Source organism: Pleurodeles waltl, unplaced genomic scaffold (genome assembly GCF_031143425.1).
Source record: "Pleurodeles waltl isolate 20211129_DDA unplaced genomic scaffold, aPleWal1.hap1.20221129 scaffold_39, whole genome shotgun sequence".
Taxonomy (NCBI): Eukaryota; Metazoa; Chordata; class Amphibia; order Caudata; family Salamandridae; genus Pleurodeles; species Pleurodeles waltl.
The window spans coordinates 3,945,002-3,969,256 of NW_027150097.1; the positions used below are offsets into that span (position 1 = coordinate 3,945,002).

At 46.9% G+C, this 24,255-nt stretch overlaps 1 non-coding gene across 1 annotated transcript; it reads left to right on the top strand.

Moving 5' to 3' along the window:
• Nucleotides 1-15,399: 15,399 nt before the first annotated feature.
• On the top strand, nucleotides 15,400-15,471 carry TRNAE-CUC (transfer RNA glutamic acid (anticodon CUC)). Its single transcript has one exon. It is a non-coding gene; the product is annotated as a tRNA-Glu (tRNA).
• Nucleotides 15,472-24,255: the final 8,784 nt, after the last annotated feature.

Here is a 24,255-nt window from a genome sequence, read left to right on the forward strand (position 1 = left end):
TGAGCATTAAAAAAAATGCCCAAGCTACTGAAGCAAGTATACACCAAACAGATGTACGAATTGAGAAATATTCTTGTTACGCCCCAAAACAAATAGAAATGTGAATGGGAAGGCTGGAGTTTGTCAAAGTCTGCTTATTTTTCAAAGATGGAGTTATAAATTAGCCTCTCACACATCACTTTGTTTTTAAAGCTCCTGACGCAGCCTCTCGTTTTCTGGGAGCAGATAGCGCTTCAATGAGACCAACAATAGTCCACGCCTCTCTGTGCTATACTTGTGCCGCTCCAACTTCACTTGTAGCCTTTGGTTTCAGATCCCTTCACATGAATCTTACAATTTTTCGTTTTGTTATGTTATCTGTACATACACTGTTATTCTACTAATATTACATGTTATCTATTTCTGTGCAAAGCCACAAGGACTCATCAGGCATCACGGACCCCAGGGGTTCACAGACTACCGGGGACCCCCGGAGGTCCTTGGACCACTGCTTAAAATTTGCTAACACACAAAGCAAACGGGCAGGACTTTCTTGGGAACTTGATGAATGAATATCTAGAGGGCGGCTTTAGCATTGGTGGCCCCCGTGCGAACATCTTTGTTGGCCCCGCCCCCCCATGTCCCCCTTTTTCATAGATTCCTCACCTACTGCCCTCCAGTGGGCTCCACATCTCTCCTTAGCCCGTCTCTCACATTTACTTACTTTATAGCGCTTCTTGTTCCAAGGTAGAGTGTCAGAGCGCTTTACATTACCAACATATTATACAGAAACAATAGGTCATACAAGTGTGTAAATCAATGTATAGGAGATGTTACTCAAGACAATGAGGACTGCAAGGTGTAGGAATGACGTCATCCATACTGGTAGGCTTTATATGTTACGACTTCTTGGTCTGGAGAAAGGAAGAGGAGTATTTACTACGTTTTCCCGCAGTGCAGTCCCCAAGGTGCTGCGCAGTGTTCACAAACAGTGCACAACAGCACCATATCTAGTAATATATGGTGCTGCTGCTCTCACCTCTAGTGCTAGTGCAAAGCTGTGTCTGTGTTGTGAAGCACAGGTTTTATACTGGAAGGTTACACTTCCTGCACAAATTCTATGCTTTGACAAAGTTTAACACTTTACTACGTTGCAGCAGAAATTGAGATGAGGATGAATTTCTTGTTAAAATACAGTGTGACATGACAGATTTGCCGTTCATGGTATTACATGTAATTTTGTGTTATTTTGCTGAACGTTCCGCTAATTACATGAAAGCAAATTATGCAAATTAAGCACACCCCTGTTCCGTAGCTGCAGAAGCGCAGAACGGGACTGGACCTGCTGTTTGAGACCCGTGTGGGGACCTGAAGGGCTGAACCTCCTCCCACTTGTATCGAGGACTAAGAGGTGGACTTCAAGGATCAGTTGTCTGACCTCCTGTTCGGCTGCAAGGACACAACAAGCTACAAGAGGCCTTATTCCTGGTGTTCACAGCTGGCGAGCAGCAACTGGAAGCAGACTGAGCCCTGCTTGTGGCCTCTGCTGAAAGTCCTGCCCCTATCTCAGAGCAGTGCTTGAAATGGAAAAATTAAAGTGCAGGGACTCTGTGCTAGAGTACCTGCTTGTTTCCGAGAAGTGCCGGTACTCTCCAATTAAAAGTATTACGTTTTTCTTGAGATGTGCCGGCACTCTACCTCTCAAAATAAAAAAGTATCGGTACTCAGTACCGGACAGTACCTGCCCATTTAAAGCACTGTTTCAGATTTTTTTTTTTTTTTGTCTATGTGGTTTTATACAGCTCAAACTATACCCAAAGGTTTTGGAACGCTTTACATGAGCTTACGTTGCACAAGGACACATTCATGTTTGGTAGGCACGGGGAGATTACTTGATTTGCCCAAAAACACAGGATGTTGAGCCGACTCTGAGACTTGAACCTGGTTCCCCAGCTCCAAAGCGGCAGCTCTGCAGAGGGAGAGGGAGAGGGAGAGAGAGAAAGACAGAGTGCGAGAGAGAGATTAAAAGGACTGTTAGGTGAAAATATCAGTTAAAACATACCGTTTCAAACACAGAAAGCAACTGAAATTCACCGGTTATCGTTATCTGATGCAGCTATAACTCATGACTTAAAGTTACTACAGCTCGCACCCTCGCCGTGCACTACTAAGTTTCTCATGTATTACATCAGTCATGACATGTTGTGTCATATTATTCATAACATCTCTGCCACATCTGCAATGACATCATTGATGACAACACTGGACACGGTGGGGGGCTCGAGTTATAGGTCCTTCATTCAACTATAACTGGTAAATTTCAGTGGTTTTAAAAGGGAATATTTTAAAGGAAATATATACTTAACTAAATAGTCCTTTTAACCATATACACACATTCATACGCATGCACACACACACACCTTGCAGCAGCTCTCACTCTACAATTCTTTTGTTATATTTCAATGCAGTCCTCTGTCCTGGTCTCGCTGCTCCCTCCGAGCACTTCCTTCACCAACCCTTTTACTATTTCATTCAAAACAAGAATTGACAAAACATACTCAAGAGCTATTGGCTTTGTCGAAGTTTGATATTGTACAGGAGCATGACTGCTGTGCAGCATCACTGCAAGTAAAAGAAAAAGTGCTACGATGTGGCTAGAGCTGACCGACGTAGCGCTTTTTTTTAGGTTGAGCGATCTGTGGGCTTTTAACCACGCCCACCGCACCCACATCACTATCACTCGTTCATAGACTTGCCTTTCAAAATTCCTTTGTTATCATTGCTTTACGTTTGTCCCTTCTCGGAGCCGTTTTGTTACCGCCTTGGCGATCTACCCTTTACATGGATAATTACACTTTTGCTCATACGTTTGACTGCAAGCGAACTTCTTTTTCCTTTTGTGTCTCTCCTTTACGCTCCTGACGGCAATGGCGCATTAAATCAGCTTGTTTATGTCAACTGTTTTACTTTTCATTTTTAATTTATGTGGCAAGAAAAGTCTAGTTAGGAATTTACAACACTATTCGCTCTAACTCTAGCAAACGCAAGACCCATTGCATTGCAAATGTTTTTTCCCCATTTGTTTCAGTCATGCTGCATGGAAGCCGCACTTCTGTACAACATGGCTAAACCACTTGACGAGCTATTGGCTTTGGCAATGCTTGTTTCCACTGGTCATTGTCCCAGTGAGTTGAAGGCTTTGTGGGCTGGATTTTAAGGCGGGGGCTCTGGTTGCACCTCTGGCACTTTCTGAAGGGTCGGGGGGTGCTTCCAGGGGAGGGGAGATGAGAGAGCCGGGGGGCTGCTTTTTACCCCCCAGTCCGACCCTGTCAGGGGTTTATCTCAGCGGTCGATGGCGGTCTGACCCTGTCCTGGGGGGTCACTGTCTACAGACACCTGCAGGGAATGAGTCCAGGAGATCAGTAGCGATGGGGTCCACGTAACTGCATCTAACGTTGAAAATATGATAGTGTCAGAAGTGGGATTCGAACCCAGGCCTCCAGGAGAGACTGCGACCTGAACGCAGCGCTTAGACCGCTCGGCCATCCTGACAGCTGGGGGTCACTGCTGGTGACGCTAGTGATGGACAGGATGAGGGGGGCTGTGTGCACAGCGCTGTTCGGCATCTCCAGGGCTCTCTTCCAGCTCTGTTCGGATACGAACAGTCATTGATGTTCCAGTTCCATCACTTGAAGGATATTTCTGACTGATCTGTCCCCGGAGTGTTTCACCGCAGGAAGCAGTAACAGGCACTGAGGCTCTCAGACACTGACTTTCCTCTCAGTCGCTGCTCCTCAGGCGGGCACAGAGTTTGCTTCTCAGTGACTTGAGCTGAGCAGAGACCTGGGCTCCGCACTTCACACTCTTTCTATAGGGGAAGCAGGGACTGACATGTACCGTCCATCACTGACAGCAAAGACACGTGATACTTCATTTTACACGAGTAACGCTGCATTTAATACATTTACAATATCACTGAATGAAGACGATCTACAAAGCGCCTGTGATCCCAAGAAACATCTCATTCGTCACAAACTAAACTTCCTGTCAGTGCCTCGAGGCGACCTTGGGGAGCTTTGCTTATAGCACATAATTTATTATCGTTACAGCGATTATCTGCTTGCTTTTCTGTGAAACCTCCTAAAGAGTGGACAGTAGGCCCCCGGGGACCAGTTACCGGACACCACTTCCGGTGAGTGGGCCGAGGATGTATGTACACACCGGGGATGCTGAGCCCACACACACATGCAGCCCGTACAGAGGGGAAGAATACGCAGACGGCGCGCACCTCCGTGTGTTTCCTTGGCGGGATGGGTGTGGGAAACACGGCAACTGGTGATGAGAATGCCCCTGCCGCTCACCCTGCTTCACTGTGTGCATCCCACGTGTGTCTCCCACCTCTGCTCAGCCCTTGACACCTCGACACTGGCGCCCACTTCGCGATGCCAAGGTCGGATGGGCACATACTCCATTTTTGCTGCATCCGTGTTCTCAAAAACTGCCACAAACATTGCAGTAAGCACCGCTGAGCCCCAAGGCCCTAGGTTACGGGCGAATTTGTTTTCGTCACCTGCGTCGATCTCAGGCCTAAGCAGGATCTTGGAGGAGTGTGGTGTAATCAGTGCCCATCTTAAGGTCACGCACCGAGAACCTATAGGCTGCAGGAACGCCACGGTGACCATTTTTATGGGCGAGCGCAAAGCGCTCAGTCCATTCAGTGATCTCTCTTTGGGCTTCAAACCACGCCCATGCCACGTCAGTCACTTACATTGGTTCGTGGGCTTGCCTTTTAAAATCCGCTTGCTTTCATTTGTGAAAGGCATGCATGCGTCGTGCCTTTTCCGGTGTTTAGCCCTCCCACACAGCACCGGTAAACTACTAGAAACATACGAGGCTCGATATTTTGAGCCTGGGGTGCAGACTACTTTATCTGTTTCTTTTCCAAGCAGCGCCATCGCGCTGCATTTTTTTTCTTTACACTGCTAATAGCTCTAACTCAAGCAAATGCGAGCCCCGTTGCATTGAAAATGCTTGTTAGGTTAGTCATCATACAAAGGGGCCCAAAAAACATCTAGACCGGGCACTGTTGGTCCTCCAAAACAGTCAGGAGACACTTGAACATTACATTCACATTGTGGGGCCAGTTTTCAACTCCTGCCACCTGAACACTACATTGCAATGTTCAGCCAGATTTCAATACATCCTTGACGACCTGCCACCAAGGACATTGTGATCGAGCCACAGCACCACATGCCTGCGACTGGCCACCGTTACCATCATGTAAGAGGAGAGCAACGAAAGCACGCTTCTAATCGCAATCTTAAGGCAACCTCTGCCATTTGACCTCTGATTCCCAAATGAAAGGAGCTCGCTGGGAAAAAGGGATCAGGCAGTTTGAGCGATATTTGAGTGCCGCTTGCAAGGGCCACACAGACGAACAGGCAAGAGACCTATTCCTAAACCTCTTTGGTGTGATGTTAAAGACTTGCTTGTAACATTCCAAGCAGAGTCAATAACTGCAACTAATAAAGTGCCTAACAGACAACTTTGACCCGCAGTGGAACTTGTCTTTGAGTGCTACACATTCAACGCAGCCTGCCAATGACCAGACGAATCCCTCGACGATTTCGCAGCCCGATTGCGCAAACTAGTCACCTACTGTGATTTTGACAAATTTGACAATGAGGCAGCGATTAGACTGTGCATCATCGAAAGATGTCACTCAACTGGGTTCCGTATGAAAATACTAAAAGAAAGGTACACACTAGACAAAAGACTGACCATGGCGCAGTCAGAAGCCAGAGCCATATCACATAGCATCCAAATGGAAACCGGGAGAGTGCGGATGACGGAACAAGCTCATCCCATGGCTGGGAGCTACACCAGACAAGACACCAATGCCACCAAAGGAGAAACACGGAAGAACATGTTACCCCTGCTGCCTAGAATACCTGCATGTCTGTGCCTATCCAAATGTCAGAAATGCAACTGTGACAACCACTTTGTCTGCATGGTTGGACACATCAAGGCAGGAAGCGGAAACCCTGCGCGATCACGCATAGCTGCGAGCTGACACGCCTCACACGTGGAAGCATGCAATCGCAGCTCTTCCACTGACTCAGATGCCGCCAGTACACGCAACACAAACAAACGTCTATATCTCATGTCAGACATCCCAACACAACAACGCACATCTGAGCACATCCAGCTTGTCGACAAATGGTAAATAAAGATGGCGACAGTAGAGATTCCAGTCGGCAGGCACACCACACAATTTATACTTGAAAGCGGAGCCATATGCAACATCATGTGCATGTCGGAGTATGAAAAAATGAAGCACAAGCCTTCACTGTCGCCCTCCACTGTCGACGTGTTCACATGGGGAGCGAGGCAACATGAACATACATGGGGAATTTTGTGGAGACGCTCATATACAACAACACATCGGTACAAAAAGAGGTGCATGTACTAGGGGAGATGTTCCAGTGCCGTGTCTGCTCAGCAATATCACGGCGCAAGTGATGGGGCTAGTAGGCATGACGTATCACACCGCTAAATGGCAAAACATCGTAAAGGAACACCCTGCGCTCCTCAATGGGCTTTGAAAGCTGAAAGACGTGCAAATCACTCTGCTCATCAATGAAGCAGTCAAACCGGTGGCTCAAAATCACTGCAGACTTCCTGTGAACCTCCAGCCACAGGTAGAAGAAGAAATAAAAAGTTTACTAGCACAGGACATCATCGAGTCAGCAGAAGGACCAACGCCATGGCTGCCCCCCATCATGGCTGTGCCAAAGAAAAACACAGAGAAAATACAAATCTGTGTTGACATGCCTCTACCGAACACAGACATAGAAAGAAAACAACACCATTGCCCTCATCTAAATGAAATGATCAGCTGCTTCACCAGAGCCTGTGTTTTCTCCAAGCTCGACTTGTTCAAAGGCTACCACCAGCTGGAGCTAGACGTGCAGTCCTGCTACATCACAACATTCTCCACCCACCTAGGATTATTTCGCTACAAGCGATTAAGCTTCAGGGTGTCACCAACAGCAGAAATATTTTAGAAGATGGTGAGACGAGTGATCATGCCTGTAAAAAACTGTCTAAACTACAGCAATGACATCTTGGTATTTGGTCACGCCAACGAAGACCATGACTTGGCAGTGTGGGAGGTCTGCAAACAACTAGGAACGGCTGGCCTGACACTGAATAAGTTACAATGCGAACTGGGGAAAAGAGAACTTGTGTTCTTCTGACATATCTTTTCCTGAAACGGGATGCAACCAGAACCCAGCAAGGTAGAAACACTACGCAATGCACAACCTCCAGTGGACGCAGAAGAAGTGAGGTCATTTCTGGGTCTAGCGAGCTACTGCATACAATACATCAAGGATTTTGCCACTGTGACCACCCTGCTTCACGTACTGACCAGACAATTACAACCATTTCTCTAGACAGTGAAATAAGACAAGGCATTTAAAAATATCTGACATGCTGTCACAGCATATGTATACTTTGACACATCCCTACGCACGGAGCTCACTGTAGATGTCAGCCCAGTAGGGTTGGGAGCCATTCTAGCACAACATAAGCCCAGAAGAGACTCAGCACAACCAATTGTTGCATATGCAAGCAGCAGTCTATTGGACTTGGAGAGGACTTACTCTCAGCCCAAGAGAGAAAGTCTAGTGGTCGTGTGGGCATGCGAACATTACCAAATGTTCATCTATGGAAAACAGTTCACCATCGTACACAGTTTTCTCATCAATAATGTTACTGCAAATGTTACAGTGATATTATTAATTATGCTATTAAAGATGTAATTAATGCTGTAATATTGTAGGAGGCTGGTCTGGCTTATAGTGGGTACCAATTGGTACTCACACCATGTGCCACGTCCAGTTATCCCTTATTAGTAGATTAGTAGTGTTCTAGCAGCTTAGGCTGATAGAGGTAGCTATAGAAGAGCAGCTTAGGCTGAACTAGGAGACATGCAAAGCTCCTGCTATACCACTTATATCACTTAGCACTATGTCATAAGATACACATTACTCAGAGTTACTAAAAATAAAGGTACCTTATTTTAGTGACAATATGCCAAAAGTATCTCAGAGGATATACTCCCTTAGGAGGTAAGTAATATACACAAAATATACACACAAACCAAAATCAGGTAAATAAACAGTTAGAAAAGTAGTGCAAACACTGTAGAAGACAATAGAATTCATTATGAGACAATAGGCCAGGGGCAACACAAACCACATACTCCAAAAGTGTAATGCGAACCACGAATGGACCCCAGGCCTAGTGTAGTGTGTAGAGGGTCACTGGGAATGTAATAAAACACTAAGGGTGTCCAAGATACCCCACCCCAAGACCCTGAAAAGTAGGACTAAAGTTACTCTACTACCCCAGAAAGACAGTAAAGTTGAGATAGGGGATTCTGCAAAGACAACAACTGACTGCAAAGCACTGAAGACAGATTCCTGGACCTGAGGACCTGAAAAGGAAGGGGACCAAGTCCAAGAGTCACGCAAGTGTCCAGGTGGGGCAGGAGCCCACTAAACTCCAGATGAAGGTGCAAAAGGGCTTGCTAGCTGCAAGGATCGTAGTTGAAGATAAAGGGTGCTGCCCGGGCCCAGGATGGACCAGGAGGTCGCCCCTTGGACGAGGAGACAGAGGGGGCGCTCAGCAACAGAGAGAGCCCATGCAGAAGCAGGCAGCACCCGCAGAAGCACCTGAACAGGCGCATAACAAAGCTGAACCCGATGGTCATTTCAGCAAAACAAAAGAGGGTCCTACGAAACCGGTGGTCAGCTCAGCAAGTTGAGCAATGCAGGACGGAGAGCTGGGGATCTATGCTGTGCTGTGCATGAAGGAATCCTTGCAATAGTGCACAGAAGCCCTAGCAGCTGAAGATCACGTGGTGCACAGGATTACTGCCTAGCGTGGGGAGGCAAGGACTTACCTCCACCAACTTTGGGCAGAACGACCACTGGACTGTGGGAGTCACTTGGATCCAGCTCCTGTGTTCCAGGGACCACGCTCGTCGAGATGAGAGGGAACCCAGAGGACCGGTGACGCAGAAGTTTGGTGCCTGCGTTAGCTGGGGGAAGATTCTGTCGATCCACTCGAGATTTCTTCTTGGCTTCCAGTGCAGGGTGAAGGCAGACAGCCCTCAGAGCATGCACCACCAGGAAACAGTCGAGAAAGCCGGCAGGATTAGGCACTACAATGTTGCTGGTGGTCTTCTTGCTACTTTTTTGCAGTTTTGCAGGTGTCGTGGAGCAGTCAGCGGTCGATCCTTGGCAGAAGTCAAAGAGGGCGGTGCAGAGGAACTCTGGTGAGCCCTTGCATTCTTTACCTGGTGAGATACCCACAGATGATACCCTAAATAGCCCTCAAAGGAGGATTGGCTACAGAGAAAGGTAAGGACTTATCAGGAGGGGTCTCTGATGTCAACTGCTGGCACTGGCCACTCAGAGGTGTCCATTGTGCCCTCACACCTCTGCATCCAAGATGGCAGAGGTCTGGGACACACTGGAGGAGCTCTGGACACCTCCCCTGGGAGGTGCGGGTCAGGTGAGTGGTCACTCCCCTTTCCTTTGTCCAGTTTCATGCCAGAGCAGGGCTGGGGGGATCCCTGAACCGGTGTAGACTGGCTTATGCAAGGAGGGCACCATCTGTGCCCTTCAAAGCATTTCCAGACGCCAGGAGAGGCTACTCCTCCCAGGCCCTTCACACCTATTTCCAAAGTGGGTCTGTGAGTGTCTGGGTGGGTCTGTCACTGGGTGCATGACTGCCTGAGTGGGACTTTGAGTGAGTGTGTGAGTGGCTGAGTGGGACTGTGAGTGGGTGCATGAGTGTCTGAGTGGGTCTGTCATTGGGTGCATGAGTGTCCGAGTGGGTCTGTGAGTGAGTGCATTAGTTTCTGAGTGGATCTTTGAGTGGGTGTGTGAGTGGCTGAGTGGCTCTGTGAGTGGGTGTGTGAGTGGCTGAGTGGGACTGTGAGTGGGTGCATGAGTGTCTGAGTGGGTCTGTCAGTGGGTGCATGAGTATCTGAGTGGTCTGTGACTAGATGCATGAGTGTCTCAGTGGATCTGTGAGTGGGTCTGTGAGTGTCTGAATGGGTCTGTCAGTGGGTGCATGAGTATCTTAGTGGTCTGTGACTAGATGCATGACTGTCTCAGTGAGTCTGTGAGTGGGTATGTGAGTGTCTGAATGGGTCTGTCACTAGGTGCATGACTGCCTGATTGGGACTATGAGTGGTCGAATGAGTAATTGCGTGGGTCTCTAAATGAGTGCATTACTACCTGAGTGTTCTACCTCTTTTGTCACCGATAGTCACAACTTTGTCGCAACCTTACATAGGGAGGCCATGCTGAGCATTGCAATGTATTTGCAAATATTGCAGGTGGTGAAAAAAAAATGTTTTCTGTTGTTTTAAACACATAATATGACCTTTAAACACCCCTATATCCCACCTTGAAGTGAGGGTACCTCCAACCTAACCCCTTATACCACTATTATTGGTTATTTTCAGCCCCAGGGACCGTATCCAGTTACATAAAATAGCGGCAGCAACTTTCGGCTTAGGATGCGGACAGCCAATCACGGCATTCCAGTTGGTGCGTGCATTGGCAATTCATTGTGAATTTGTTGGGAAGTATTTGTGCTTCTAGATATATAAATTTGGATTTCCTTAATTTCTCTAAAACTAATGTACGGATTTACACCAAATAAAAGTGTGCTTTCCGCACCAAAAAGCTATTATTCTGCCAAATTTGGTGCAATTGCGTCCAGTGATTTGGACTGTAGTCTTGTTCAAAAATCCTATGGGAATTAAAATGGGAAATGCACTTTTTTTTTACCCCCCCACTTTTCCTTGGCCCCAGATTGACAGATCGCCCCAATACTTTCCATGCACAACAAGATGCCTGAGCACACATTTTCTGGAAAATTCCATGAACATTCGTCAAATGACGCCAAAGAAATAGCCAAGTCAAAAAGCGCTTTTGAATAATGGTCTGTGTGGTCCACCGACCCAGGAGTGGGAATTACACAGTAGTCGGTCATCTCTGAGCATGCAGTGCTGAAGTGCGCAGGTGTGAAAGGACCATCAAGGTGTATCCCACAGGTGCTGGAGGACATCAGTCTGGGAAAGGTGCACGTGCATTAACTTATTGTAACCTACCCGAGAGGATTACTTTTTGTAACGTGAATCATTTCTGTGTGTTGGCCCCTCTAGACCAGTGGTTCCCAAACTGTGGTCCGCGGACCCCCAGGGGTCTGTGACACATTCCCAGGGGGTCCGCAGGCCTGGACTGGGAGGAAGGCAATTCTCCTCTGACAAACACTTGCATTTTTTATATAGTTCTTGCTTCTCTTGAACAGTTTTAAAAGCACTGCAAACTTCCAGGTACAGCTTTCCAACAAAAATAAAAGCATCAAGATTACTCTAGTGATTAATGTCCCTGCTGGAGAGAGGGGCGGGAGTTTTGTCTAGTGGCAGTTCTGACTCACAGGTAGCACAGAGGGTTAATATGCCTGCTGCAAAGAACCCGTATCAGGCAAAGAACAGTATTTTATGTGCATAGCACAGTGGGTTACTGCTTTTGTTTCTTTTCTTACTGTGCAGTACATAAGTCACAATCATAATCTAGCACAGAGAGCTATGAACTGGCATTAAGGAGCTGCATGCAAACTGCAAGGCACAAATTAGAAGGTTATTCTTTTCCCTAGACTTTTATTTTCCTTGCACTGCTAAATAAGGTTTGCTTGCATAGAAATACATTCTTGATATTAAAGTCAATGCTAACCACCGTGCTGTGTCCTGAGTTTGTGCTTCTCCAAACTAAGCACTCTTAGAAGATGCCTACCAGTGTGGATGACGTGAATCCTACACCTTGTCTTCCCCTGTAAAGTGCTCTGACTCCCTACACTGGTATGAGAGGCGCTATAAAACAAGTGAATTACATGTGCTAGAGAGGCTATGGAGAGATGAGAGGCTCTTATGATTGTACACCACACATTTATGTAAAAAAACATTCTCAGATCTATACACCTAAAGATAAAAACAGGAATCGCTTGGGAAATGTTGAATCTGACCTGAGGATTCAGCTTTCCTAAATAAAACTAAACATTGAGAAGTTAGTCGCTGATATGCAGTGCCGACCTTCCCATTAAAAGGTTTCCATTTTGAATATTTTTCCAATATAAAATAATTATTTCGTTAGTAATTTGAGCGTTTGTTTGGTGTGCACTTGTTTGTGTATTTTTTGCAAATTAGTGTTTTAATGTTTGAAATTTAAATCGTACAAGTTGCTTGGGGTCCCCGACTTTCAGTAATGACTCAGTGGGGGTCCCCAGGAGTCAAAAGGTTGGGAACCACTGCTCTAGACGATGGGAGGAGATGGACGAATCACTTTTAATAGATTGTTTTTTACAGTTATAACCATTCTTTTATATAAGCAAGGTGCTTTATAGTTTGGTTAAACTAAACTAAAGGATTAACTAGATTAATTCAATTACAAATTTGGAAGAAAACCAACCGGTAATGGCTGATCCTGGAGACTAAACAAGGTGTGTGTATTCGTGATCAGCTCTGGAGACTACACAAGGTGTGTGTGTTTGTGATCAGCCCTGGAGACTACACAATGTGTGTGTATTCGTGATCAGCCCTGGAGACTACACAATGTGTGTGTGTTTGTGATCAGCCCTGGAGAGTACACAATGTGTGTGTATTCGTGATCAGCTCTGGAGACTACACAAGGTGTGTGTGTGTTTGTAATCAGTGCTGGAGATTTCCTGCCTGTGTTTGTGTAAAGACTGGTGCCTGCCTGTGTCAGTGCCTGCAGCATGTGCAGTGCCTGTGAGTGATGGAAGCAGCTGTCCTGCTGTCTGACTGTAAAGGGACAGAGTCCGATGTCTGTCTGTCCTTGAAGGCGAGGAATGTATAAACACATATTAAATGGAAAGTTTCTGAGATGTGTTTGTTTTATGTGGAGTCCAACACTGCATTAGAATAATAAAAGCATTTAAAGTTACTGGTTGAAATGAAAAAAGTGCGTCCGCACAGTGACCTTTCGCGTGAAGAAAATCTGATAACCACTACACCACAGAAACCTGCACAAGGCGCCTAGAGGCCGCTTCAGCTCTGATAAGCGCTGTGCACGAAATGCGGTGCTTAACACGCAGCACACTGATTATTGTACATATATGAGGTCTCTCCCTGAATGCATAGAACTGAGTGCTGCACTGATAGGAGGTCTCACACTGAATGCATAGAACTGAGCGCTGCACTGATAGGAGGTCTCGAACTGAATGCATAGAACTGAGTGATTCACTGATAGGAGGTCTCTCACTCAATGCATAGAACTGAGTGCTGCACTGATAGTAGGTCTCGCCCTGAATGCATAGAACTGAGCGCTGCACTGATAGGAGGTCTCTCACTTACTTCTTATATCTTAGTGCTGCACTGATAGGAGGTCTCGCACTGAATGCATAGAACCGAGTGTTGCACTGATAGGAGGTCTCTCGGTGAATGCATAGAACCGAGTGTTGCACTGATAGGAGGTCTCTCGGTGAATGCATAGAACTGAGTGCTGCACTGACAGGAGGATTCTCACTTACTGCTTAGATCTGAATGCTGCACTGATAGGAGGTCTCTCACTCAATGCATATAAGTGAGCGCTGCGCTGATAGTAGATCTCTCACTCAATGCATAGTACTGAGTGTCGCGCTGATAGGAGGCCTCTCACTGGACGCATAGAACTGAGTGCTGCACTGATAGGAGGTCTCTCACTCAATGCATAGAACTGAGCGCTGCACTGATAGGAGGTCTCTCACTCAATGCATAGAACTGAGTGTCGCGCTGATAGGAGGTCTCTCACTCAATGCATAGAACTGAGTGTTGCACTGATAGGAGGTCTCTCACTCAATGCATAGAACTGAGCGCTGCACTGATAGGAGGTCTCTCACTGAATGCATAGAACTGAGTGCTGTCAAATTATCCTGTCTCTCACTGAATGGACATCATTGGAGGATGCACGGATTAGTGATCTCTGTTCACATCTAATAGGCCTCTCACTGAACACTCAGCGGTGAAGGATGCACAGATACGACGTCTCTCTTCACAGATAGGAGCTCTCACTGAATACAGATCACTTAGCGCTGCGAAGCTCGGGTCTCTGCTCTTCACACTTGCCAGACCGGCTCTTGCACTCTGTGGCTTTTAGTGACGTGTACATCGGTTGTTTACAGCTGGGGCCAGGTGTGTTGTTTCTCTACATCCGGGTGTCCGCTTCCCGCACTCCCAGGGGTCAGCCATACTCCTGATAGGAACCATTTTATAGCGCTACAGATTCATTGTGTAAAGTCCGCACCAGCAATAAAGGATGAAGAGTGAATCAGGACACGAACCCACTCAAATGGGGTGTGATGTGGCCAACCGTGAGGATAGGGTTGCGCTGGTGTGATGGGGGCCTGGTGGGGTGATGGGGGCCTGGTGGTGTGATGGGGGCCTGCTGGGGCGATGGGGGCCTGGTGTAATGATGGGGGCCTGCTGGCGTGATGGGGGCCTGGTGTAATGATGGGAGCCTGCTGGGGCGATGGGGGCCTGGTGGTGTGATGGGAGCCTGCTGGGGTGATGGGGGCCTGGTGGGGCGAGGGGGGCCTGGTGGTGTGATGGGAGCCTGCTGGGGCGATGGGGGCCTGCTGGAGCGATGGGGGCCTGGTGTAATGATGGGACCCTGCTGGGGTGATGGAGGCCTGGTGGGTGATGGGAGGGGCTGCTGGGGTGATGGAGGCCTGGTGGGTGATGGGAGGGGCTGCTGGGGTGATGGGGGCCTGCTGGGGCGATGGGGGCCTGCTGGGGTGATGGAGGCCCTGCAGGAGGGATAGGGCCCTGCTGGGGTGATGGGGGCCCGTTGCCAGAGACCCCCTGGGGTCTGAGGGGATTGCTGCAGACCGAGCACCCGACAGTCCTTTGGAACATAGACTGACATTGACCCAAGTTTGTGTAAGGTGTTGTTTGTGCTTCGTGTGTCAATAATGTGTCCAAGTAAAGACAGACAAGGGCAGTGGGTGAATCTCCTATGACTGATTAGTAAAGTGAGTAATTGTAAAGTTCAATCTTCCTCACAATCTCAATGTGTTTGATGTGTTTGCGTTTGTTCGACTTTCCCCAGGAGCCTCAGACCTGGTCTGGTCTTGTCCGTCTGTCTCTGTTTCTGTAAGTGCTTGTTTGACTCTCATCTGGTACTTTTGTGAGTTCGGATTTCCTGTAAAAACATAGGCAGGATGAAGACAAAGCTGAAGAAATAAAACCTCCCTGCAGAATCCACCACAAAGATCCAATCACTGCACCTGCTGCACCATTGCATCCCTGAAGCCCGGTGCAGAGAGTGGACGCAGCGCTCCCTGGTGGTCTAGTGGTTAGGATTCGGCGCTCTCACCGCCGCGGCCCGGGTTCGATTCCCGGTCAGGGAAGACATTTGTTTTTCATATTCTCCTTTAACGACTGATTTGGTCTTTAACTGTTTCAATAGAGTTTCATGTGTGTAATTACATCAATTACTTTATGACGTGGCCAGTATTAGACGCATTGATAACGGTGCAAAATGGAAACATCTTCATTACAAAGATGTCACTAGTCTTTCGACTTCAGGTGACCTCCCGCTACCCCATCCCTTATTGGGAGCTGCAGATCTCCCTTAAACTGTTTATAAAACATGAGCATTAAAAACAATGCCCAAGCTACTGAAGCAAGTATACACCAAACAGATGTACAAATTGAGAAATATTCTTGTTAATCCGCAAAACAAATAGAAATTTGAATGGGAAGGCTGGAGTTTGTCAAAGTCTGCTTATTTTTCAAAGATGGAGTTATAAATTAGCCTCTCACACATCACTTTGTTTTTAAAGCTCCTGACGCAGCCTCTCGTTTTCTGGGAGCAGATAGCGCTTCAATGAGGCCAACAATAGTCCACGCCTCTCTGTGCTATACTTGTGCCGCTCCAACTTCACTTGTAGCCTTTGGTTTCAGATCCCTTCACATGAATCTTACAATTTTTCGTTTTGTTATGTTATCTGTACATACACTGTTATTCTACTAATATTACATGTTATCTATTTCTCTGCAAAGCCACAAAGGCTCACCAGGCATCACGGACCCCAGGGGTTCACAGACCACCGGGGACCCCCAGAGGTCCTTGGACCACTGCTTAAAATTTGCTAACACACAAAGCAAACGGGCAGGACTTTCTTGGGATCTTGATTAATGAATGTTCAGAGGGCGGCTTTAGCGCTGGTGGCCCCCGTGCGAACATCTTTGTTGGCCCCGCCCCACATGTCCTCCTTCTTCATAGATTCCTCACCTACTGCCCTCCAGTGGGCTCCACATCTCTCCTTAGCCCTTCTCCTACGTTTTTTTTTATTTTATAGCGCTTCTCATCCCAAAGTGGAGTGTCAGAGCGCTTTACAACACAAGCATATTATACAGAGACAATAGGTCATATAAGTGTGTAAATCAATGTATAGGAGATGTTACTTAAGACAATGAGGACTGCAAGGTGTAGGAATGACGTCATCCATACTGGTAGGCTTTATATGTTACGACTTCTTGGTCTGGAGAAAGGAAGAGGAGTATTTACTACGTTTTCCCGCAGTGCAGTCCCCAAGGTGCTGCGCAGTGTTCACAAACAGTGCACAACAGCACCATATCTAGTAATATATGGTGCTGCTGCTCTCACCTCTAGTGCTAGTGCAAAGCTGTGTCTGTGTTGTGAAGCACAGGTTTTATACTCGAAGGTTACACTTCCTGCACAAATTCTATGCTTTGACAAAGCTTAACACATTACTACGTTGCAGCAGAAATTGAGATGAGGGTGAATTTCTTGTTAAAATACAGTGTGACATGACAGATTTGCCGTTCATGGTATTACATGTAATTTTGTGTTATTTTGCTGAACGTTCCGCTAATTACATGAAAGCAAATAATGCAAATTAAGCGCACCCCTGTTCCGTAGCTGCAGAAGCGCAGAACGGGACTGGACCTGCTGTGTAAGACCCGTGTGGGGACCTGAAGGGCTGAACCCCATCCCACTTGTATCGAGGACTAAGAGGTGGACTTCAAGGGTCAGTTGTCTGACCTCCTGTTCGGCTGTCAGGACACAACAAGCTACAAGAGGCCTTATTCCTGGCGTTCCCAGCTGGCGAGCAGCAACTGGAAGCAGACTGAGCCCTGCTTGTGGCCTCTGCTGAAAGTCCTGCCCCTATCTCAGAGCAGTGCTTGAAATGGAAAAATTAAAGTGCAGGTACTCTGTGCTAGAGTACCTGCTTGTTTCCGAGAAGTGCCGGTACTCTCCAATTAAAAGTATTACGTTTTTCTTGAGATGTGCCGGCACTCTACCTCTCAAAATAAAAAAGTATTGGTACTCAGTACCGGACAGTACCTGCCCATTTCAAGCACTGTCTCAGAGGTTTGTTTTTTTGTCTATGTGGTTTTATACAGCTCAAACTATACCCAAAGGTTTTGGAGCGCTTTACATGAGCTTACGTTGCACAAGGACACATTCATGTTTGGTAGGCACGGGGAGATTACTTGATTTGCCCAAAAACACAGGATGTTGAGCTGACTCTGAGACTTGAACCTGGTTCCCCAGCTCCAAAGCCGGCAGCTCTGCAGAGGGAGAGGGAGAGGGAGAGAGAGAAAGACAGAGTGCGAGAGAGAGATTAAAAGGACTGTTAGGTGATAATATCAGTTAAAACATACAGTTTCAAACACAGAAAGCAACTGAAATTCACCGGTTATCGTTATCTGATGCAGCTATAACTCATGACTTAAAGTTACTACAGCTCGCACCCTCGCCGTGCACTACTAAGTTTCTCATGTATTACATCAGTCATGACATGTTGTGTCATATCATTCATAACATCACTGCCACATCTGCAATGACATCATTGATGACAACACTGGACACGGTGGGGGGCTCGAGTTATAGTTCCTTCATTCAACTATAACTGGTAAATTTCAGTGGTTTTAAAAGGGAATATTTTAAAGGAAATATATACTTAACTAAATAGTCCTTTTAACCATATACACGCATACATACGCATGCACAAAAACACCTTGCAGCAGCTCTCACTGTACAATTCTTTTGTTATATTTCAATGCAGACCACTGTCCTGGTCTCGCTGCTCCCTCCGAGCACATCCTTCACCAACCCTTTTACTATTTCATTCAAAACAAGTATTGACAAAACATACTCAAGAGCTATTGGCTTTGTCGAAGCTTGATATTGTACAGGAGCATGACTGCTGTGCAGCATCACTGCAAGTAAAAGAAAAAGTGCTACGATGTGGCTAGAGCTGACCGACGTAGCGCTTTTTTTTAGGTTGAGCGATCTGTGGGCTTTTAACCACGCCCACCGCACCCACATCACTATCACTCGTTCATGGACTTGCCTTTCAAAATTCCTTTGTTATCAATGCTTTACGTTTGTCCCTTCTCGGAGCCGTTTTGTTACCGCCTTGGCGATCTACCCTTTACATGGATAATTACACTTTTGCTCATACGTTTGACTGCAAGCGAACTTCTTTTTCCTTTTGTGTCTCTCCTTTACGCTCCTGACGGCAATGGCGCATTAAATCAGCTTGTTTATGTCAACTGTTTTACTTTTCATTTTTAATTTATGTGGCAAGAAAAGTCTAGTTAGGAATTTACAACACTATTCGCTCTAACTCTAGCAAACGCAAGACCCATTGCATTGCAAATGTTTTTTCCCCATTTGTTTCAGTCATGCTGCATGGAAGCCGCACTTCTGTACAACATGGCTAAACCACTTGACAAAGGCAATATCTCTTGCATAGGTACGACCTATTGGCTTTGGCAGTGCTTGTTTCCACTGGTCATTGTCCCAGTGAGTTGAAGGCTTTGTGGGCTGGATTAAGCGGGGGCTCTGCTTGCACCTCTGGCACTTTCTGAAGGGTCGGGGGGTGCTTCCAGGGGAGGGGAGATGAGAGAGGGGGGCTGCTTTTTACCCCCCAGTCCGACCCTGTCAGGGGTTTATCTCAGCGGTCGGTGGCGGTCTGACCCTGTCCTGGGGGGTCACTGTCTACAGACACCTGCAGGGAATGAGTCCAGGAGATCAGTAGCGATGGGGTCCACGTAACTGCATCTAACGTTGAAAATATGATATTGTCAGAAGTGGGATTCGAACCCAGGCCTCCAGGAGAGACTGCGACCTGAACGCAGCGCTTAGACCGCTCGGCCATCCTGACAGCTGGGGGTCCCTGCTGGTGACGCTAGTGATGGACAGGAAGAGGGGGGCTGTGTGCACAGCGCTGCTCGGCATCTCCAGGGCTCTCTTCCGGCTCTTTAACTAATTATATAATCACCTCGGATACGAACAGTCATTGATGTTCCAGTTCCATCACTTGAAGGATATTTCTGACTGATCTGTCCCCGGAGTGTTTCACCGCAGGAAGCAGTAACAGGCACTGAGGCTCTCAGACACTGACTTTCCTCTCAGTCGCTGCTCCTCAGCCGGGCACAGAGTTTGCTTCTCAGTGACTTGAGCTGAGCAGAGACCTGCGCTCCGCACTTCACACTCTTTCTATAGGGGAAGCAGGGACTGACATGTACCGTCCATCACTGACAGCAAAGACACGTGATACTTCATTTTACACGAGTAACGCTGCATTTAACACATTTACAATATCACTGAATGAATACGGTCTACAAAGCGCCTGTGATCCCAAGAAACATCTCATTTGTCACAAACGAAACTTCCTGTCAGTGCCTCGAGGCGACCTTGGCGAGCTTTGCTTATAGCACATAATTTATTATCGTTACAGCGATTATCTGCTTTCTTTTCTGTGAAACCTCATAAAGAGTGGACAGTAGGCCCCCGGGGACCAGTTACCGGGCACCACTTCCGGTGAGTGGGCCGAGGATGTATGTACACACCGGGGATGCTGAGCCCACACACACATGCAGCCCGTACAGAGGGGAAGAATAAGCAGACGGCGCGCACCTCCGTGTGTTTCCTTGGCGGGATGGGTGTGGGAAACACGGCAACTGGTGATGAGAATGCCCCTGCCGCTCACCCTGCTTCACTGTGTGCATCCCACGTGTGTCTCCCACCTCTGCTCAGCCCTTGCCACCTCGACACTGGCGCCCGCTTCGCAATGCCAAAGTCTGATGGGCACATACTCCGTTTTTGCTGCATCTGTGTTCTCAAAAACTGCCACAAACATTGCGGTAAGCAACGCTGAGCCCAAGGCCCTAAATTGAGGGCAAATTTGTTTTCGTCACCGGCGTCGATCTCAGGCCTAAGCAGGATCTTGGAGGAGTGTGGTGTAATCAGTGCCCAGCTTAAGGTCACGCACTGAGAACCAATATGCTGCAGGAAGGCCCCGGTGACCATTTTTATGGGCGAGCGCAAAGCGCTCAGTCCATTCAGTGATCTCTCTTTGGGCTTCAAACCACGCCCATGCCACGTCAGTCACTTAAATTGGTTCGTGGGCTTGCCTTTTAAAATCCGCTTGCTTTCATTTGTGAAAGGCATGCATACCTCATGCCTTTTCCAGTGTTTAGCTCACCTACACAGCACCAGTAAACTACTAGAAACATACGAGGCTCATGTTTTGAGCCTGGTTTCTGGACTACTTTATCTGTTAATTTTCCCTGCAGTGCGATCGAGCTCCGTTTTTTCATTTTCAATTTGAGCACGATCGCGCTGTATTTTACATAGCGCGATCGCACTGTGTTTTTTTTCTTCTTTTAATTTGTGTGGCAAGAAAAGTTAGGTTAGGAGTTTACAACGCAAATAGCTCCAGCTTAAGCAAATGCGAGCCCCAATTCATTGAAAATGCTGGTTATGTTAGGCATCATACAAAGAGGCCCAAAGAACATCTAGACCGGCACCGTTGGTCCTCCAAAACAGGGAGGAGACACTTGAACATTACATTCACATTGTGGGGCCAGTTTTCAACACGCTTTAGAGACTCCTGCCACCTGAACACTACATTGCAATGTTCAGCCAGATTTCAATACATCCTTGACGACCTGCCACCAAGGACATTGTGATCGAGCCACAGCTCCACATGCCTGCGACTGGCCACCGTTACCATCATGTCAGAGGAGAGCAACGAAAGCACGCTTCCAATCGCAATCTTAAGGCAACCTCTGCCATTTGACCTCTGATTCCCAAATGAAAGGAGCTCGCTGGGAAAAAGGGATCAGGCAGTTTGAACGATATTTGAGTGCCACTTGCAAGGGCCGCACAGACGAACAGGCAAGAGACCTATTGCTAAACCTCTTTGGGGGTGATGTTGAAGACTTGCTTGTAACATTCCCACCGGAGTCAATAACTGCAATGAATAAAGTGCCTAACAGACAACTTTGACCCGCAGTGGAACTTGTCTTTGAGTGCTACACATTCAACGCAGCCTTCCAACGACCAGACGAATCCCTCGTCGATTTTGCAACCCGATTGCGCAAACAAGTCACCTACTGTGATTTTGACAAGTTTGACAATGGGGCAGCGATTAGACTGTGCATCATCGAAAGATGTCACTCAACTGGGTTCCGTATGAAAATACTAAAAGAAACGTACACACTAGACAAAAGACTGACAATGGCGCGGTCAGAAGCCAGAGCCATATCACATAGCATCCAAATGGAAACCGGGAGAGTGCGGATGATGAAGCAAGCTCATCCCGTGGCTGGGAGCTACACCAGACAAGACACCAATGCCACCAAAGGAGAAACACGGAAGAACATGTTACCCCTGCTGCCTAGAATACCTGCATGTCTGTGCATATCCAAATGTCAGAAATGCAACTGTGACAACCACTTTGTCTGCATGGTTCGACACATCAAGGCAGAAAGCAGAAGCCCTGCAAGATCACGCATAGCTGCGAGCTGACACACCTTACACATGGAAGCATGCAATCGCAGCTCTTCCACTGACTCAGATGCCGCCAGTACACGCGACACAAACAAACGTCTATATCTCATGCCAGACATCCCAACACAACAACGCACATTTGAGCACATCCAGTTTGTCGACAAACGGTAAATAAAGATGGCGACGGTAGAGATTCCAGTCGGCAGGCACACCACACAATTTATACTTGAAAGCGGAGCCATATGCAACATCATGTGCATGTCGGAGTATGAAAAAATGAAGCACAAGCCTTCACTGTCGCCCTCCACTGTCGATGTGTTCACATGGGGAGCGAGGCAACATGAACATACATGGGGAATTTTGTGGAGACGCTCACATACAACAAAACATTAGTCCAAAAAGAGGTTCATGTACAGGGGAGATGTTCCAGTGCTGTGTCTGCTCAGCAATTTCACGGCACAAGTGATGGGGCTAGTAGGCATGACGTATCACACCGCTGAATGACAAAATATCGTAAAGGAATACCCTGCGCTCGTCAATGGCCTTTGAAAGCTGAAAGACGTGCAAATCACTCTGCACATCAATGAAGCAGTCAAACCGGTGGCTCAAAATCACTGCAGACTTCCTGTGAACCTCCAGCTACAGGTAGAAGAAGAAATAAAAAGTTTACTAGCACAGGACATCATCAAGTCAGCGGAAGGACCGACGCCATGGGTGTCCCCCATCGTGGCTGTGCCAAAGAAAAACACAGAGAAAATACAAATCTGTGTTGACATGCCTCTACCGAACACAGACATAGAAAGAAAACAACACCATTGCCCTCATCTAAATGAAATGATCAGCTGCTTCACCAGAGCCTGTGTTTTCTCCAAGCTCGACTTGTTCAAAGGCTACCACCAGCTGGAGCTAGACATGCAGTCCTGGTACATCACAACATTCTACACCCACCTAGGATTATTTCACTAGAAGCAATTAAGCTTCAGGGTGTCATCAGCAGCAGAAATATTTTAGAAGATGGTGAGACGAGTGATCAGGCCTGTAAAAAACTGTCTAAACTACAGCAATGAGATCTTGGTATTTGGTTACGCAAACGAAGACCATGACTTCGCAGTGTGAGAGGTGTGTAAACAAGTAGCAACGGCTGGCCTGACACTGAATAAGGAAAAATGCGAATTGGGGAAAAGAGAACTTGTGTTCTTCTGACATATCTTTTCCTGAAAGAATGCAACCAAAACCCAGCAAGGTAGAAACACTCCGCAATGCACAACCTTCGCAGAAGAAAAGAGGTCAATTCTGGGTCTAGCGAGCTACTGCACACAATACATCAAGGATTTTGCCACTGTGAGTACCCTGCTTCACGTACTGACCAGACAATTACAACCATTTCTGTAGACAGTGGAATGAGACAAGGCATTTAAAAATATCCGACATGCTGTCACAGCATATGTATACTTTGACACATCCCTAAACACGGAGCTCACTGTAGATGTCAGCCCAGTAGGGTTGGGAGCCATTCTCGCACAGCATAAGCCCGGAAGAGACTCACCACAACACATTGTTGCATATGCAAGCAGAAGTCTGTCGGACCTGGAGAGGACTTACTCTCAGCCCAAGAGAGAAAGTTTAGTGGTCGTGTGGGCATGCAAACATTACCAAATGTTCATCTATGGAAAACAGTTCACCATCATGCACAGTTTTCTCATCAATAATGTTACTGCAAATGTTGCAGTGATATTATTAATTATGCTATTAAAGATGTAATTAATGCTGCAATATTGTAGGAAGCTGGCCTGGCTTATAGTGGATACCAATTGGTACTCACACCTTGTGCCAGGTCCAGTTATCCCTTATTAGTAGATTAGTAGTGTTCTAGCAGCTTAGGCTGATAGAGGTAGCTATAGCAGAGCAGCTTAGGCTGAACTAGGAGACATGCAAAGCTCCTACTATACCACTTATATCACTTAGCACTATGTCATAAGAAACACATTACTCAGAGTTACTAAAAATAAAGGTACTTTATTTTAGTGACAATATGCCAAAAGTATCTCAGAGGATATACTCCCTTAGGAGGTAAGTAATATACACAAAATATACACACAAACCAAAATCAGGTAAGTAAACAGTTAGAAAAGTAGTGCAAACACTGTAGAACACAATGGAATACATTATGAGACAATAGGCCTAGGGGCAACACAAACCATATACTCCAAAAGTGTAATGCGAACTACAAATGGACCCCAGGCCTAGTGTAGTGTGTAGAGGGTCGCTGGGAATGTAATAAAACACTAAGGGTGTCCAACATACCCCACCCCAAGACCCTGAAAAGTAGGAGTAAAGTTACCCTACTACCCCAGAAAGA